Source organism: Anomaloglossus baeobatrachus, chromosome 1, assembly GCF_048569485.1.
Source record: "Anomaloglossus baeobatrachus isolate aAnoBae1 chromosome 1, aAnoBae1.hap1, whole genome shotgun sequence".
NCBI classification, from domain to species: Eukaryota; Metazoa; Chordata; class Amphibia; order Anura; family Aromobatidae; genus Anomaloglossus; species Anomaloglossus baeobatrachus.
The window spans coordinates 849272718-849289984 of record NC_134353.1 but is presented as its reverse complement, the minus strand read 5'-3'; the positions used below and the strand labels follow the sequence as shown (position 1 = coordinate 849289984).

Here is a 17267-nt window from a genome sequence, read left to right as displayed (position 1 = left end):
CCCTGATGGAACCGGAAGCCCAGCAGAACGGTAGGCTTCAAGAATTGGTTCCTTGATCCATCGAGCCAGGGTGGATTTGGAAGCCTGCGACCCTTTGCGCTTACCAGCGACAAGGACAAAGAGTGCATCCGAGCGGCGCAGGGGCGCCGTGCGGGAGATGTAGATTCTGAGTGCTCTCACCAGATCTAACAAATGCAAATCCTTCTCATACCGATGAACTGGATGAGGACAAAAGGAAGGTAAGGAGATATCCTGATTGAGATGAAAAGAGGATACCACCTTAGGGAGAAATTCCTGAATCGGGCGCAGCACTACCTTGTCCTGGTGAAACACCAGGAAGGGAGCTTTGGATGACAGCGCTGCTAGCTCAGACACTCTCCGAAGAGATGTGACCGCTACCAGAAAGGCCACTTTCTGTGAGAGTCGAGAAAGTGACACCTCCTTCAGAGGCTCGAAGGGCGGCTTCTGGAGAGCAAACAGTACCCTGTTCAGATCCCATGGATCTAACGGCCGTTTGTACGGAGGGACGATGTGACAAACCCCCTGCAGGAACGTGCGTACCTGAGGAAGTCGTGCTAGACGCTTCTGAAAAAATACTGATAGCGCTGAGACTTGTCCTTTAAGGGAGCCGAGCGCTAAGCCTTTTTCCAAACCAGATTGCAGGAAGGAAAGAAAAGTAGGCAATGCAAATGGCCAGGGGGACACTCCCTGTGCAGAGCACCAGGATAAGAAAATCTTCCACGTTCTGTGATAGATCTTAGCAGACGTGGGCTTCCTAGCCTGTCTCATGGTGGCCACGACCCCTTGAGATAATCCTGAAGACGCTAGGATCCAGGACTCAATGGCCACACAGTCAGGTTCAGGGCCGCAGAATTCAGATGGAAAAACGGCCCTTGTGACAGTAAGTCTGGCAGGTCTGGTAGCGCCCACGGTTGGCCGACCGTGAGATGCCACAGATCCGGGTACCACGATCTCCTCGGCCAGTCTGGGGCGACGAGTAAGACGCGGCGGCAATCGGACCTGATCTTGCGTAGCACTCTGGGCAAGAGTGCCAGAGGGGGAAACACATAGGGAAGCTGGAACTGCGACCAATCTTGCACCAAGGCGTCTGCCGCCAGAGCTCTTTGATCGCGAGACCTCGCCATGAAGGTCGGGACCTTGTTGTTGTGCCGAGACGCCATTAGGTCGACGTCCGGCACTCCCCAGCGGCGGCAGATTTCCTGAAACACGTCCGGGTGAAGGGACCATTCCCCTGCGTCCATGCCCTGGCGACTGAGGAAGTCTGCTTCCCAGTTTTCTACGCCGGGGATGTGAACTGCGGATATGGTGGAGGCCGTGGCTTCCACCCACATCAGAATCCGCCGGACTTCCTGGAAGGCTTGCCGACTGCGTGTCCCACCTTGGTGGTTGATGTATGCCACCGCTGTGGAGTTGTCCGACTGAATTCGGATCTGCTTCCCTTCCAGCCAGTGCTGGAAGGCTTGTAGGGCAAGATACACTGCCCTGATTTCCAGAACATTGATCTGAAGGGTGGACTCCTGCTGAGTCCACGTACCTTGAGCCCTGTGGTGGAGAAAAACTGCTCCCCACCCTGACAGGCTCGCGTCTGTCGTGACCACCGCCCAGGATGGGGGTAGGAAGGACCTTCCTTGTGATAATGAGGTGGGAAGAAGCCACCACTGAAGAGAGTCCTTGGCCGTCTGGGAAAGGGAGACTTTCCTGTCCAAGGACGTCGACTTCCTGTCCCATTGGCGGAGAATGTCCCATTGAAGTGGGCGCAGATGAAACTGCGCAAACGGAACTGCCTCCATTGCTGCCACCATCTTCCCTAGGAAGTGCATGAGGCGTCTTAAGGGGTGCGACTGGCCTTGAAGGAGAGACTGCACCCCTGTCTGTAGTGACCGCTGCTTGTCCAGCGGAAGCTTCACTACCGCTGAGAGAGTATGAAACTCCATGCCAAGATATGTTAGTGATTGGGTCGGTGACAGGTTTGACTTTGAAAAGTTGATGATCCACCCGAAGGTCTGGAGAGTCTCCAGCGCAACGTTCAGGCTGTGTTGGCATGCTCCTTGAGAGGGTGCCTTGACAAGTAGATCGTCCAAGTAAGGGATCACCGAGTGTCCCTGAGAGTGCAAGACTGCTACCACTGCTGCCATGACCTTGGTGAAAACCCGTGGGGCTGTCGCCAGACCAAATGGCAGGGCTACGAACTGAAGATGGTCGTCCCCTATCACGAAGCGTAGAAAACGCTGGTGCTCTGGAGCAATCGGCACGTGGAGATAAGCATCTTTGATGTCTATTGATGCTAGAAAATCTCCTTGAGACATCGAGGAAATGACGGAGCGGAGGGATTCCATCCGGAACCGCCTGATTTTCACGTGCTTGTTGAGCAGTTTTAGGTCCAGAACAGGACGGAAAGAGCCGTCCTTTTTTGGTACCACAAACAGATTGGAGTAAAAACCTTGACCTTGTTCCTGAGGAGGAACAGGGATCACCACTCCTTCTGCCCTTAGGGAGCACACCGCCTGCAGAAGAGCATCGGCTCGGTCGGGAGGTGGGGAAGTTCTGAAGAATCGAGGCGGAGGACGAGAACTGAACTCTATCCTGTACCCGTGAGACAAAACGTCTCTCACCCACCGGTCCTTGACCTGTGACAGCCAAATGTCGCCAAAGCGGGAGAGCCTGCCACCGACCGAGGATGCGGAGAGAGGAGGCTGAAAGTCATGAGGCAGCCGCCTTGGAAGCGGTTCCTCCGGCTGCTTTCTTTGGGCGTGAGTGAGCCCGCCAGGAATCTGAACTCCTCTGCTCTTTCTGAGTCCTTTTGGACGAGGAGAATTGGGCCCTGCCCGAGCCACGAAAGGACCGAAACCTCGACTGTCCCCTCCTCTGTTGGGGTTTGCTTGATCTGGGCTGGGGTAAGGAAGAGTCCTTACCCTTGGACTGTTTAATGATTTCAGCCAATTGCTCACCAAACAGTCTGTCTCCAGATAATGGCAAACTGGTTAAGCATTTATTGGACGCAGAATCTGCTTTCCATTCTTTCAACCACAAGGCTCTGCGTAAAACGACAGAGTTGGCAGACGCCATAGATGTACGGCTCGTAGAGTCCAGGACAGCATTGATAGCGTAAGTCGCAAACGCAGACATTTGCGAGGTTAAGGACGCCACCTGCGGCACTGATGGACGTATGACAGAGTCCACCTGCGCCAGACCAGCTGAAATAGCTTGGAGTGCCCACACGGCTGCGAATGCTGGAGCAAACGACGCGCCAATAGCTTCATAGACAGATTTCAACCAAAGGTCCATCTGCCTGTCAGTGGCATCTTTAAGTGAAGCCCCATCTTCCACTGCAACTATGGATCTAGCCGCAAGCCTGGAGATTGGGGGGTCCACCTTTGGACACTGGGTCCAGCGTTTGACCACGTCAGGGGGAAAAGGATAACGTGTATCCTTAAGACGCTTGGAAAAACGCTTATCTGGATAAGCATGATGTTTCTGGACTGCTTCTCTGAAGTCAGAGTGGTCTAGAAAAGTACTCAATTTACGCTTGGGATATCTGAAATGGAATTTCTCTTGCTGTGCAGCTGCCTCCTCCGCTGGAGGGGCTGGGGGAGAAATATCCAACAGTCTATTGATGGCCGCTATAAGGTCATTCACCATGGCGTCACCATCAGGAGTATCCAGATTGAGAGCGGTCTCAGGATTAGACTCCTGATCATCTACCTCTGTCTCATCATACAGAGAATCCTCTCGCTGAGACCCTGACCAGCGTGATGACGCCGAGGGTCTCTCCCAGCGAGCTCGCTTAGGCTGCCTGGGACTGTCGTCCGAGTCAGAGCCTTCAGCCTGTGATGCGTGGGACCCCCTTGGAGCATGGATTAGTTCCAACTGAGGGGGACCGGGGAACAGTGAATCAACAGTGCCCATGGTCTGAGCGACCGGCCTGGACTGCAAAGATTCTAGAATTTTTGTCATAGTCACAGACATTTTATCAGCAAAAACTGCAAACTCTGTCCCCGTCACCGGGGCAGGATTCACAGGCATCTCTGCCTGGGCCACTACTAGCATAGACTCCGGCTGACGAAGTGGCACAGGGACCGAACATTGCACACAATGGGGGTCAGAGGAACCTGCCGGTAGATCAGCCCCACATGCGGTACAAGCAGCATATAAAGCCTGTGCCTTGGCACCCTTGCTTTTTGCAGATGACATGCTGTCGTCTCCTCAGAGCAATATAGGGTATAAAGCCAAGAAGCGACCGTACAGTGCAATATATATAGGTACAGACAAAAGTACACTAAACAACACTGTGGCACTAGTGGGGTCAGCACCTAGGTGCTGCTTACCGCCCGCTTAAAAGCGGGTGTGTGGTCGCCAGAATCCCCTGTCTGGATCTCCCAGGGCTATGTCCGTTCTCCAGCTCAGACTGCATGCAGGAATGGCTGCCGGCGTCCTGTGAAGAGGGGCGGGCCGTGGGCGTGCTGCAGACAAAGAGCGGGAAACTGGCGTCCCACTGTGCCCAGTGAGAGGGCTGGAGTATGTAAATACGACTCCAGCCCTTCGGCGCTGATCATTATACAGCGTCTCGCCCCTTCCCTGACTGACAGGGTTGGGGGCGGGAACGAAACGGAACTAGGCCGCAAAAGCCGGGGACTAGATTTATAAGCGCTGCCGTCGTAAAAGCACGGTCAGCGCGAAGTCCCCGGCGCACCACAAGTCACAGCCGCGCCGCAGCCTCTAGGGGCGGCCGGCGCGGTAGTTCCCCACAAATAAACTCACTGCAGGTAAGCTGCAGTGAGTATAGCCCAAGCGCGCAGCGCTACTGTCCCCGGCGCACTAGCACACCCAGCAACGCTGGAGTGTGTCTGTGCCTGTCTGCACGGGGACACAGAGTACCTGAATGTTGCAGGGCCTTGTCCCTGACGGTACCCAGCTCCGTATCCAGCAGGTTCTCCGGGTCTGTGGATGGAGCCCGGCCTCAGAGCCTGGAGGCCGGTAAGATCCCACTTCACCAGAGCCCTTCAGGGGGATGGGGAAGGAAAACAGCATATGGGCTCCAGCCTCCGTACCCGCAATGGGTACCTCAACCTTAACAAACACCGCCGACAAAAGTGGGGTGAGAAGGGAGCATGCTGGGGGCCCTAGTATGGGCCCTCTTTTCTTCCATCCGACATAGTCAGCAGCTACTGCTGACTAAACAGTGGAGCTATGCGTGGATGTCTGACCTCCTTCGCACAAAGCTTGAAAACTGAGCAGCCCGTGATCCCACGGGGGGTGTATAGCCAGAAGGGGAGGGGCCTTACACTTTTTAGTGTAATGCTTTGTGTGGCCTCCGGAGGCAGTAGCTATACACCCAATCGTCTGGGTCTCCCAATGGAGCGCCGAAGAAATACTGAATATGTAAAATTTAGTGACGAGTGAGAATACCACACTCAGGTGCTCGTAATAAGCTGTTAGTGCTCGGATGGGCGCGACTTGAGTATCCGAGTATAATGGAAGTCAATGAGGAAAAATTTCCAGAAAAATGCTTGAGTTCCCCATTAACGTCCATTATACTCTGGTAGTCGAGTCGCGCCCATCCAAGCATTAACTGCTCATTGCCAGTACCCGATCATGGTAGTGCCAGCTCATCACTGGTAAAATTGTACCAAAGACAACTTGGTGTGAAAAAGCTGCAAATTTATTGATACATACTTAAAGAGGTTGTCCACTACTTTTTTTATTATTGACCTATCATAAGGATAGGTCATCAATATCTGATCGACGGGGGTGACGTCTGTATTCATCCGAGACTAGGCCATTAATAATAATGGAGGCAACATATGAACTGGGCTGCACTCTGGCATTGCACACACTGGGGCAATCATTTAGGCAGCACAACCCTGGTGTAACCAGGGGCAGACATAACACTAGTGTAACCAGGGGCAGACATAACACTAGTGTAACCAGGGGCAGACGTAACACTAGTGTAACCAGGGGCAGACATAACACTAGTGTAACCAGGGGCAGACATAACACTAGTGTAACCAGGGGCAGACATAACACTAGTGTAACCAGGGGCAGACATAACACTGGTGTAACCAGGGGCAGACATAACACTAGTGTAACCAGGGGCAGACATAACACTAGTGTAACCAGGGGCAGACATAACACTGGTGTAACCGGGGGCAGACATAACACTAGTGTAACCAGGGGCAGACATAACACTAGTGTAACCAGGGGCAGACATAACACTAGTGTAACCAGGGGCAGACATAACACTAGTGTAACCAGGGGCAGACATAACACTAGTGTAACCAGGGGCAGACATAACACTGGTGTAACCAGGGGCAGACATAACACTAGTGTAACCGGGGGGCACACATAACACTAGTGTAACCAGGGGCAGACATAACACTAGTGTAACCAGGGGCAGACATAACACTAGTGTAACCAGGGGCAGACATAACACTAGTGTAACCCGGGGCACACATAACACTAGTGTAACCCGGGGCACACATAACACTAGTGTAACCCGGGGCAGACATAACACTAGTGTAACCCGGGGCAGACATAACACTAGTGTAACCCGGGGCAGACATAACACTAGTGTAACCCGGGGCAGACATAACACTAGTGTAACCAGGGGCACACATAACACTAGTGTAACCAGGGGCACACATAACACTAGTGTAACCCGGGGCACACATAACACTAGTGTAACCAGGGGCAGACATAACACTAGTGTAACCAGGGGCACACATAACACTAGTGTAACCGGGGGCACACATAACACTAGTGTAACCAGGGGCACACATAACACTAGTGTAACCAGGGGCAGACATAACACTAGTGTAACCAGGGGCAGACATAACACTAGTGTAACCAGGGGCAGACATAACACTAGTGTAACCCGGGGCAGACATAACACTGGTGTAACCCGGGGCAGACATAACACTGGTGTAACCCGGGGCAGACATAACACTAGTGTAACCCGGGGCAGACATAACACTAGTGTAACCCGGGGCAGACATAACACTAGTGCAACCAGGGGCAGACATAACACTAGTGTAACCAGGGGCAGACATAACACTAGTGTAACCCGGGGCAGACATAACACTAGTGTAACCCGGGGCAGACATAACACTAGTGTAACCAGGGGCAGACATAACACTAGTGTAACCCGGGGCAGACATAACACTAGTGTAACCAGGGGCAGACATAACACTAGTGTAACCAGGGGCAGACATAACACTGGTGTAACCCGGGGCAGACATAACACTAGTGTAACCCGGGGCAGACATAACACTAGTGTAACTCGAGGCAGACATAACACTAGTGTAACCCGGGGCAGACATAACACTGGTGTAACCAGGGGCAGACATAACACTAGTGTAACCCGGGGCAGACATAACACTAGTGTAACCAGGGGCAGACATAACACTAGTGTAACCAGGGGCAGATATAACACTAGTGTAACCAGGGGCAGACATAACACTGGTGTAACCAGGGGCAGACATAACACTGGTGTAACCAGGGGCACACATAATACTGGTGTAACCCGGGGCAGACATAACACTAGTGTAACCAGGGGCACACATAACACTGGTGTAACCAGGGGCAGACATAACACTAGTGTAACCCGGGGCAGACATAACACTAGTGTAACCCGGGGCAGACGTAACACTGGTGTAACCAGGGGCAGACATAACACTAGTGTAACCGGGGGCACACATAACACTAGTGTAACCAGGGGCAGACATAACACTAGTGTAACCAGGGGCAGACATAACACTAGTGTAACCAGGGGCAGACATAACACTAGTGTAACCCGGGGCACACATAACACTGGTGTAACCAGGAGCAGACATAACACTAGTGTAACCAGGGGCAGACATAACACTAGTGTAACCCGGGGCAGACATAACACTGGTGTAACCTGGGGCAGATACAGTTAGGTCCAGAAATATTTGGACAGTGACACAAGTTTTGTTATTTTAGCTGTTTACAAAAACATGTTCAGAAATACAATTATATATATAATATGGGCTGAAAGTGCACACTCCCAGCTGCAATATGAGAGTTTTCACATCCAAATCGGAGAAAGGGTTTAGGAATCATAGCTCTGTAATGCATAGCCTCCTCTTTTTCAAGGGACCAAAAGTAATTGGACAAGGGACTCTAAGGGCTGCAATTAACTCTGAAGGCGTCTCCCTCGTTAACCTGTAATCAATGAAGTAGTTAAAAGGTCTGGGGTTGATTACAGGTGTGTGGTTTTGCATTTGGAAGCTGTTGCTGTGACCAGACAACATGCGGTCTAAGGAACTCTCAATTGAGGTGAAGCAGAACATCCTGAGGCTGAAAAAAAAAGAAAAAAATCCATCAGAGAGATAGCAGACATGCTTGGAGTAGCAAAATCAACATTCGGGTACATTCTGAGAAAAAAGGAATTGACTGGTGAGCTTGGGAACTCAAAAAGGCCTGGGCGTCCACAGATGACAACAGTGGTGGATGTTCGCCGCATACTTTCTTTGGTGAAGAAGAACCCGTTCACAACATCAACTGAAGTCCAGAACACTCTCAGTGAAGTAGGTGTATCTGTCTCTAAGCCAACAGTAAATAGAAGACTCCATGAAAGTAAATACAAAGGGTTCACATCTAGATGCAAACCATTCATCAATTCCAAAAATAGACAGGCCAGAGTTAAAATTTGCTGAAAAACACCTCATGAAGCCAGCTCAGTTCTGGAAAAGTATTCTATGGACAGATGAGACAAAGATCAACCTGTACCAGAATGATGGGAAGAAAAAAGTTTGGAGAAGAAAGGGAACGGCACATGATCCAAGGCACACCACATCCTCTGTAAAACATGATGGAGGCAACGTGATGGCATGGGCATGCATGGCTTTCAATGGCACTGGGTTACTTGTGTTTATTGATGACATAACAGCAGACAAGAGTAGCCGGATGAATTCTGAAGTGTACCGGGATATACTTTCAGCCCAGATTCAGCCAAATGCTGCAAAGTTGATCGGACGGCGCTTCATAGTACAGATGGACAATGACCCCAAGCATACAGCCAAAGCTACCCAGGAGTTCATGAGTGTAAAAAAGTGGAACATTCTGCAATGGCCAAGTCAATCACCAGATCTTAACCCAATTGAGCATGCATTTCACTTGCTCAAATCCAGACTTAAGACGGAAAGACCCACAAACAAGCAAGACCTGAAGGCTGCGGCTGTAAAGGCCTGGCAAAGCATTAAGAAGGAGGAAACCCAGCGTTTGGTGATGTCCATGGGTTCCAGACTTAAGGCAGTGATTGCCTCCAAAGGATTCGCTACAAAATATTGAAAATAAAAATATTTTGTTTGGGTTTGGTTTATTTGTCCAATTACTTTTGACCTCCTAAAATGTGGAGTGTTTGTAAAGAAATGTGTACAATTCCTACAATTTCTATCAGATATTTTTGTTCAAACCTTCAAATTAAATGTTATAATCTGCACTTGAATTCTGTTGTAGAGGTTTCATTCCAAATCCAATGTGGTGGCATGCAGAGCCCAACTCGCGAAAATTGTGTCACTGTCCAAATATTTCTGGACCTAACTGTATAACACTAGTGTAACCCGGGGCAGACATAACACTAGTGTAACCAGGGGCAGACATAACACTAGTGTAACCCGGGGCAGACATAACACTAGTGTAACCCGGGGCAGACATAACACTAGTGTAACCCGGGGCACACATAACACTAGTGTAACCCGGGGCACACATAACACTAGTGTAACCCGGGGCACACATAACACTAGTGTAACCCGGGGCACACATAACACTAGTGTAACCAGGGGCAGACATAACACTAGTGTAACCCGGGGCAGACATAACACTGGTGCAACCCGGGGAAGACGTAACACTAGTGTAATCAGGGGCACACATAACACTGGTGTAACCAGGCGCAGACGTAACACTAGTGTAACCCGGGGCACACATAACACTGGTGTAACCCGGGGCAGACGTAACACTAGTGTAACCAGGGGCAGACATAACACTAGTGTAACCAGGGGCAGACATAACACTGGTGTAACCAGGGGCAGACATAACACTGGTGTAACCAGGGGCAGACATAACACTAGTGTAACCAGGGGCAGACATAACACTAGTGTAACCAGGGGCAGACATAACACTAGTGTAACCCGGGGCACACATAACACTAGTGTAACCAGGGGCAGACATAACACTAGTGTAACCCGGGGCACACAACACTAGTGTAACCCGGGGCACACATAACACTAGTGTAACCCGGGGCAGACATAACACTGGTGTAACCAGGGGCAGACATAACACTGGTGTAACCAGGGGCAGACATAACACTGGTGTAACCAGGGGCAGACATAACACTGGTGTAACCCGGGGCAGACATAACACTGGTGTAACCCGGGGCAGACATAACACTGGTGTAACCCAGGGCAGACATAACACTAGTGTAACCCGGGGCACACATAACACTAGTGTAACCCCGGGCACACATAACACTAGTGTAACCCGGGGCAGACATAACACTAGTGTAACCAGGGGCAGACATAACACTAGTGTAACCAGGGGCAGACATAACACTAGTGTAACCAGGGGCATACATAACACTAGTGTAACCAGGGGCATACATAACACTAGTGTAACCCGGGGCAGACATAACACTGGTGTAACCCGGGGCAGACATAACACTAGTGTAACCAGGGGCAGACATAACACTAGTGTAACCCGGGGCAGACATAACACTAGTGTAACCAGGGGCAGACATAACACTAGTGTAACCCGGGGCAGACATAACACTGGTGTAACCCGGGGCAGACATAACACTGGTGTAACCCGGGGCAGACATAACACTGGTGTAACCAGGGGCAGACATAACACTAGTGTAACCCGGGGCAGACATAACACTAGTGTAACCAGGGGCAGACATAACACTAGTGTAACCCGGGGCAGACATAACACTAGTGTAACCCGGGGCAGACATAACACTAGTGTAACCAGGGGCAGACATAACACTGGTGTAACCCGGGGCAGACATAACACTGGTGTAACCCGGGGCAGACATAACACTAGTGTAACCAGGGGCAGACATAACACTAGTGTAACCCGGGGCACACATAACACTAGTGTAACCAGGGGCAGACATAACACTAGTGTAACCCGGGGCACACATAACACTAGTGTAACCCGGGGCAGACATAACACTGGTGTAACCAGGGGCAGACATAACACTAGTGTAACCAGGGGCAGACATAACACTAGTGTAACCAGGGGCAGACATAACACTGGTGTAACCCGGGGCAGACATAACACTGGTGTAACCCGGGGCAGACATAACACTAGTGTAACCAGGGGCAGACATAACACTAGTGTAACCCGGGGCAGACATAACACTAGTGTAACCCGGGGCAGACATAACACTAGTGTAACCAGGGGCAGACATAACACTAGTGTAACCAGGGGCAGACATAACACTAGTGTAACCAGGGGCAGACATAACACTAGTGTAACCCGGGGCAGACATAACACTAGTGTAACCAGGGGCAGACATAACACTAGTGTAACCAGGGGCAGACATAACACTAGTGTAACCAGGGGCAGACATAACACTAGTGTAACCAGGGGCAGACATAACACTAGTGTAACCAGGGGCAGACATAACACTAGTGTAACCAGGGGCAGACATAACACTAGTGTAACCCGGGGCACACATAACACTAGTGTAACCCGGGGCAGACATAACACTGGTGTAACCAGGGGCAGACATAACACTAGTGTAACCAGGGGCAGACATAACACTAGTGTAACCAGGGGCAGACATAACACTGGTGTAACCCGGGGCAGACATAACACTGGTGTAACCCGGGGCAGACATAACACTAGTGTAACCAGGGGCAGACATAACACTAGTGTAACCCGGGGCAGACATAACACTAGTGTAACCCGGGGCAGACATAACACTAGTGTAACCAGGGGCAGACATAACACTAGTGTAACCAGGGGCAGACATAACACTAGTGTAACCCGGGGCAGACATAACACTAGTGTAACCAGGGGCAGACATAACACTAGTGTAACCAGGGGCAGACATAACACTAGTGTAACCAGGGGCAGACATAACACTAGTGTAACCCGGGGCAGACATAACACTAGTGTAACCAGGGGCAGACATAACACTAGTGTAACCAGGGGCAGACATAACACTAGTGTAACCAGGGGCAGACATAACACTAGTGTAACCCGGGGCACACATAACACTAGTGTAACCCGGGGCAGACATAACACTGGTGTAACCAGGGGCAGACATAACACTAGTGTAACCAGGGGCAGACATAACACTAGTGTAACCAGGGGCAGACATAACACTGGTGTAACCCGGGGCAGACATAACACTGGTGTAACCCGGGGCAGACATAACACTAGTGTAACCCGGGGCAGACATAACACTAGTGTAACCCGGGGCAGACATAACACTAGTGTAACCAGGGGCAGACATAACACTAGTGTAACCAGGGGCAGACATAACACTAGTGTAACCAGGGGCAGACATAACACTAGTGTAACCCGGGGCACACATAACACTAGTGTAACCCGGGGCAGACATAACACTGGTGTAACCAGGGGCAGACATAACACTAGTGTAACCAGGGGCAGACATAACACTAGTGTAACCAGGGGCAGACATAACACTAGTGTAACCCGGGGCACACATAACACTAGTGTAACCCGGGGCACACATAACACTAGTGTAACCCGGGGCACACATAACACTAGTGTAACCAGGGGCAGACATAACACTAGTGTAACCAGGGGCAGACATAACACTAGTGTAACCAGGGGCAGACATAACACTGGTGTAACCCGGGGCAGACATAACACTGGTGTAACCAGGGGCAGACATAACACTAGTGTAACCCGGGGCAGACATAACACTAGTGTAACCCGGGGCAGACATAACACTGGTGTAACCCGGGGCAGACATAACACTGGTGTAACCAGGGGCAGACATAACACTGGTGTAACCAGGGGCAGACATAACACTAGTGTAACCAGGGGCAGACATAACACTAGTGTAACCAGGGGCAGACGTAACACTAGTGTAACCAGGGGCAGACATAACACCAGTGTAACCCGGGGCACACATAACACTGGTGTAACCAGGGGCAAACATAACACTAGTGTAACCAGGGGCACACATAACACTGGTGTAACCCGGGGCACACAACACTGGTGCAACCTGTGGGCCCAAGAGTTAAGAGGCCACATCCACCTCCTAAACAGGTGGAATTAAACTGCAAAGGCCCCTTTAACTATCCGTCTGTGTCCGCCAGTGAGTGTAACGTCATATTTCCTGCTGAATGTGATTGTTTTCCATGACTTATGTCAGATAGTAAAGTGAAGAACAGAAATATCCAGCAATGTGTGCTCAACACAGAATATTCTAAATAGTAATTCAAATCATTTAATGTATTAACATTGCCCCAGGGGAGCTGGGTGTTCCCTCCAACTGTTACTGTAAACCTGTTAAGCCACTGAGCAATAGCAAAGGCATACCGGTATTTTATTAGACCGTCTAACACATCTGCATTGCATAAGATACAGTACACACTTGCCTGCAGCAGTGATGCACGGCCTCCTGTGTGGCTACATAAGCGGCATGCGGAGAACACTACAGACAAACGCAAAGGCGGGGAGCAGAGCCTCCATTCCACACCACAGTGTCAGATCCTCTGCTCCTAGGAACCAGTTCAGAGCCAGACCGCATAATGCAGGACCCGGGATGTGCTCCAGTTACTCTATGTTCCCCCTTACTAAAGGAGCATTGTAAAGTTTCATCTTCGGAGCATCCCTCTCCCCTGCCACCTCCAGGCCACTGTTTGCCAAGTGCAGCGAGATCCTGAAGAATAACAGTTCAGACAAGGTTGTGCCACTGGTCCGAACGGTGCAGCAGTATCGATTAAGCACAGGAATGTGGCGGACCGGGGCGCTCCAGTGGCGGACCGGGGCGCTCCAGTGGCGGACCGGGGCGCTCCAGTGGCGGACCGGGGCGCTCCAGTGGCGGACCGGGGCGCTCCAGTGGCGGACCGGGGCGCTCCAGTGGCGGACCGGGGCGCTCCAGTGGCGGACCGGGGCGCTCCAGTGGCGGACCGGGGCGCTCCAGTGGCGGACCGGGGCGCTCCAGTGGCGGACCGGGGCGCTCCAGTGGCGGACCGGGGCGCTCCAGTGGCGGACCGGGGCGCTCCAGTGGCGGACCGGGGCGCTCCAGTGGCGGACCGGGGCGCTCCAGTTTAGATCAGTGCTTGCAGTGATCTATTCAAAAGAACTTATGAACATTGTGCACAGTCAGCCACTTCTGCTAGACTGCAGCGTTGGCCGGTAATTCAGATAACGAGAATTAAACAATTAAAAATTCCTCAGTTCTTGAGAACAGATAAGATTACAAAGATTTTGTTTTCAAAAGCACTTTGCAATTTTAATCATCCCTGATGATGAGACAGCCCCTTTCAGACTAAAGGCTGCTTTACACGCAGCGACATCGCTAGCGAAAGCACCCGCCCCCGTCCTTTGTGCGTCACGGGAAAATCGTTACCCGTGGCGAACAATATCGCTAGGACGCGTAAAACGGACTTACCTTCCAAGCGACGTCGCTGTGGCCGGCGAACAGTCTATTTTCTAAGGGGGAAGTTCCTGTGCCGTCACACGGCAGGCGTCCAATAGAAGCAGAGGGGCAGAGACCAGCTGCATTAACGACACGCCCACCTCGTTGCCGGAGGACACAGGTAAGCGGTTGTTCGTCGTTCCCGGGGTGTCTAACGTAGCGATGTGTGCTGCCTCAGGAACGACTAAACCTGCGTCCAGCACCAGCAACGATATTTTGAAAATGAACGACGTGTCAACGATCAAGTGAGTATTTTTGATTGTTTGTGGTCGCTCGTAGGTGTCACACGCAACGACATCGCTAACGAGGCCAGATGTGCGTCACGAATTCCGTGACCCCAGCGATATCTTGTTAGCGATGTCGCTGCGTGTAACGGGGCCTTTATTCCCTCTGTATGTGAGAGGCAATCCCCTTATCTTTCCCACCGGTGGATTAGCAATCTAATAATTATGGCCCTTCTTTAAAATAAATCCGCTCTCCATGTAAATCCTTATAAACATCCTGAGCTAGACTTGTGTTTACAGCAGCCAATCAGAAGAAGCATAGCTGCAGAGGGAGGAGAGATCAGCAAATGTAACCAATCATGAGGCAGGAAGTGTTCCTCAGACTACATGAGACTCCCTGTAGACACTGTAGCTAAACTGTTGTCACAGATTATTATTCTGGGCTAATGTAGGATAGATAGAAAAAAAAAAAAAGGAAAATAATAAATAGTAATCAATCATTACTTGTAAATTCCAAAACTACGTACAGTTATGGCCAAAAGTGTTGGCGCCCTTGAAATTGTTCCAGAAAATGAATTATTTCTCCCAGAAAATTATTGCAATTACACATGTTTATGTCCTCTGTATGTATTGGAACAACAAAAAAAAAATAGGGAAAAAAGGCAAATCGGACACAATTCTGCACAAAACCTCCAAAATGGGTCAGACAAAATTGTTGGCACCTTTCTAAAATTTCATTCACACTCACCTGTAGCGAGTATCAGATGTGGGCAATATGAAAATCCACACCTAAACACATAGCTAGAGGAGAGGTTAACTCAACCTTTGCATTGTGTGCCTGTGTGCCAGACTAAGCTCAGATAACAGAAACAGGAGAGACTCTCTGAGGAGTTGAGAATCAAAATTGTTGAAAAATGGCAAAAATCCCAAGGTTACAAGTCCATCTCCTGATGTTCCTTTGTCCACAATGCACAACATAATCAAGCAGTGCCACCCATGGCACTGTAGCCAATCTTCCTGGACGCTGGTGTCAGAGAAAAATTGATGAAAGGTTGCAACACAGGGTAGTCCGGATGGTGGATAAGCTGCCACAATCAAGATCCAAAGAAATTCAATCTGTCCTGCAGCTCAGGGTGCATCAGTGTCAGTGTGAACTATCCTTCTGCATTTGAATGAAATTAAACCCTATGGCAGAAGACCCAAGAGGACCACACTGCTGACACAGACATAATAAAATAGCTAGATGATTGCAGTTTTCCAAAATGGAGGTAAGCCAAAATCCTTCTGAAAGCATCTTGTGGACAGATGAGACCAAGATAGAGCTTTTTGGTAAAGCACATCATTCTACTGTTTACTGAAAATGGAATGGGGCCTACAAAGAAAAGATCACAGGACCTACAGTCACATATGGTTTAGGCTCAAAGATTTTTTGGGTTGTTTTGCTGTCTCTGGCTGGGGGCATTGACTGTGTGCAAGGCATCATGAACTCTGAAGATTACCAAAGAATTTTGGTTTCAAATATAGTGTCCAGTGTCAGAAAGCTGGGTTTGCGTCCTAGGTCATGGGACTTCCAGCAGGACAATGACCTCAAACATACTTCAAGAAGCACCCAGAAATGGATGGAAACAAAGTGCTACAGAGTTCTGAAGTGTCAGCAATGAGTCCAGATCTAAATCCTATTGACAAATGTGGAGAGACCTTAAAATTGCTGTTGGGAGAAGACGCCTTCAAATACGAGACCTGGAGCAGTTTGCAGAAGAAGAGTCCAAAATTCCAGTTAAGAGGTGTAAGATGCTTGATGAGGGTTATAGGTAGGAAGTGATTGATTGCAGTTATTCCAAAGGGTGAGCAACCAAATATTTAGCGGAAGGTGGCAGCAATTTTGTCAGGACCATTTTTGGAGTTCTGTGTGAAATTATGTCCAATTTGCCTTTTTTTTGTTCCAATACACACAAAAGGTAATAAACACGTGGATGCACAAAATGTGTGTAATTGCAATCATTTTCCACGAGAAATACTATATTTTCTGAAACAATTTAAAGGGTGTCAATACTTTCGACCATGACTGTAAAACGTTTAAACTGGACTTTTGGATTGTTAAATATTGGATGACCAATGTCCGGGTGTTTCTCTTCTGCTTGTGCAATGTCTCCAATTCTAAACACGTTATTTCCTCCTCTTGTACAGGTGTCAGACATACTGTCCCCAACTCAGTCTTCTCCGCTCCACCTGGCTCTTATGCACCAATACACATTAAAGTCTGGAAAACCAACCAATGTCAACAAACCATCTGATGTGTAAGGCTAGGTTCACATTTCCATTGTTTTAAATCAGTCAGGTCTGTCAGCGACGGATCAGTTGTGTTTTAGATGTCAACT

At 49.9% G+C, this 17267-nt stretch overlaps 1 protein-coding gene across 1 annotated transcript in view; it reads right to left on the bottom strand.

The window, feature by feature from the left end:
* Positions 1 to 17267, bottom strand: part of ARHGEF28 (Rho guanine nucleotide exchange factor 28) — a 345613-nt gene that overhangs the window by 300151 nt on the left and 28195 nt on the right. The gene's annotated exons all lie outside the window — the stretch shown is intronic.